Source organism: Macaca thibetana, chromosome 3 (assembly GCF_024542745.1).
Source record: "Macaca thibetana thibetana isolate TM-01 chromosome 3, ASM2454274v1, whole genome shotgun sequence".
In the NCBI taxonomy this organism is placed as follows: Eukaryota; Metazoa; Chordata; class Mammalia; order Primates; family Cercopithecidae; genus Macaca; species Macaca thibetana.
The window spans coordinates 127310654-127313184 of NC_065580.1; the positions used below are offsets into that span (position 1 = coordinate 127310654).

Here is a 2531-nt window from a genome sequence, read left to right on the forward strand (position 1 = left end):
ATAGGTAAATCATAGTCTTAAATCAAATACCTAGAATACTATATTATTTAAACCAATATCTATTTTAACAAAATGTTTATAACTAAAAACAGCTGATGAAACTAAATCCAAAGGTATGACAAAGAGGACTCAGCTCTGTGTTGCTTAAAGAACTTTTAAAAGGCATGTGCCCATAAAGTCACTCAAGGAGACTCCTCCTTACTATAGAATTCCGGTTGGTGCTGGGCCAGAAATGAGCACTTCTAAATATTTCAGAGAAATCCAAAGTGTTAAAAAGTATTTTATGCAAAAGAACGTCTTTCTGCATCAGTGAATAGTAATGCTCATCAGAATTTCCTAATAACACAAAAACAAAGCCAAGATACATTTGATCAGATGTCAAAGTAATGGGAGGTGGACTATTATGTCAACCTTAGTCAGAGCTCCTGCTGGCTTCTTCCAATACACTGTTCACCAATTTGAGTAGTGGACTTTGTGAGAGAATAATGTTTGATGGCCAGGACCTCTCTTGGGCATTTCTTCCTAAGTGGAATACACAACAGATAAGGGAGTAGGGGAGGTAATACAGGGAAGCTACTCTTTCCAGCTCAGAAGGAGTTGATGAAGCCCATATATGCATTCAAGAAGCCCATGGGATCCTCTAGCTGTGGATAGTGGCTAATGTGGTCATCCAGAATCGACACTGTGGACCACATTAGCATTTTCCTGTACAGCTCCAAAAACTCTGGATAGGAATTTACAGGATCCAATGGCCCATAGATAAAATGAATGGGGATAGTTAGAGGCAAGAGCTCCCACCCAGCGCCTTCTGAACTTCTTCCGCTGATTGATGTACCCTAAGAGACTGTCAATGACTAAGTTCCCGTCATTGTTGCGGATCCCTGCCCACATGTCCCACAGCTCACTCTCAGAGGGCCGAGTATACAGCCCAAAGACTGGGGTGAGACCTCGAGAGAACACGAAGAAGTTCATCAGTCGTGTGAGGATGGGTGACAGCACACCTCCGTCTTTGAGTAGCTTTTGGAGAAGGAGTGGACGGTGAGTCTCAGGAAAGATACCTCCATTTGACAGACAGAGACTCTTTATGGTAAGCCGACCAGATCGATTCTGCTTGTACCTGTAGAGAAGCTCCTGAGCAACCGTATCTCCATAGTCATGAGAAAGAAGGTTGATCCTGCGGTTCTGGAGCCCCAGATGCCGCAAAAGTGCTTCCACGATGCTGGCCTGCTCAAATATGGAATAGTGATGTGGTCTCGGTTTGTCACTGAAGCCAAAGCCTAAGAAATCAAGGGCAATCACCCGATGAAACCTCAAGGTCAGACCTTCCCAAATCTTGTACCAATCGTAGCTGGATGTTGGAAAACCGTGTAAAAGCACAACTATCTCTGGACTTCCAACCACACCCACAGAGTCTTGGTAGAAGATACACAGTCCCTTGTAAGTGAAAAACTTACCTGAAGACTTCCATGAGTGAAGGGCAGGGGAGAGCTGAGGGGGTGGGATGTGCAGGTACGCAGCAAGCAGGGGCACAACCAACAGCCCCACCTGGACCCACCACTCCCTCATCCTGCCCCCCAGGACTGGTGTGGCCCACGCACACGAGCCACACCCACCAAGGAGCGCTAGTTCCAGTCCTGAAGCGGGCTGCGAGGGTGCACGGGGAGATCACTCCTTCCTCCCCGCCTCTTACCTGATTCAGGTAAGACCTGGGCTACAGGACTCCATGTTTGGGAGAACCCGTTGCCTGCATTTTCTCAAGAAGGATTCTAAAGAGCTTCAATTTGCTGGGAAGCTTTCTCCTCAGGTGGACTAGCAAGTGCAGAATCTTGCAGTTCTTTCATCTATTTATAGCTCAGAGAAGCCACCCAGATGCGGATGTGTGATTCCAAAGCAGAAATCACTCAAATTCATGAAGATTCTCCCTCTGCCCTTATAATGGAGGCACATCGTTAAAAGCACTTTGTTGAAGCTATGCTAAAGTGTTGGACATTTCAGTGGATAAACAAAACAATATAAACAGTCAAGATGGTTTTCTAGTTACGGGACTTGGAATACTCTACTTGAATTTAGCAGGGTTTAGGTATATGTGGATGTTGTCACTTCCTTCCTCCTCCCTCACTTCCTTCCTCATTTTCTCTGTCTGTATCTCTGTAATGAGGCCATGCATGTTACTGGGAAATATAGTAGATTTGGAGACAGGCGTGGGTTCCCATCCAAGGTCCAGCACTCACAATTGAGTGACCCCATACACATTATGTGAGTGTTCTAGCTCTTAGTAACTGAAGGATAACAACAAAGTAGAGAAAAATTATATAAGATTATATATAAATGGATTAAATTTTATATAAATTGTATAAGATTATATATAAATGGATGGATGGATGGCTAGATCGATGGATAAATGGATGGATAAATGGATGGATGGATAAATGGATGGATGGATGGATGGATAGATGGATGAATGAATAAATGGATGAATGAATAGGTAGCTTGATGGATAGTTGGATGGATGAATGGATAAATGGATGGAT

The 2531-nt window shown here is 44.0% G+C and overlaps 1 pseudogene across 1 annotated transcript; it reads right to left on the reverse strand.

Moving 5' to 3' along the window:
- Positions 1-271: 271 nt before the first annotated feature.
- Positions 272-1750, reverse strand: LOC126950224 (mesoderm-specific transcript homolog protein-like; annotated as a pseudogene). The gene is made up of 2 exons (XR_007724080.1): positions 1691-1750; positions 272-1567 (listed from the first exon to the last, which is right to left on the reverse strand). The product of XR_007724080.1 is annotated as a mesoderm-specific transcript homolog protein-like (transcript).
- Positions 1751-2531: the final 781 nt, after the last annotated feature.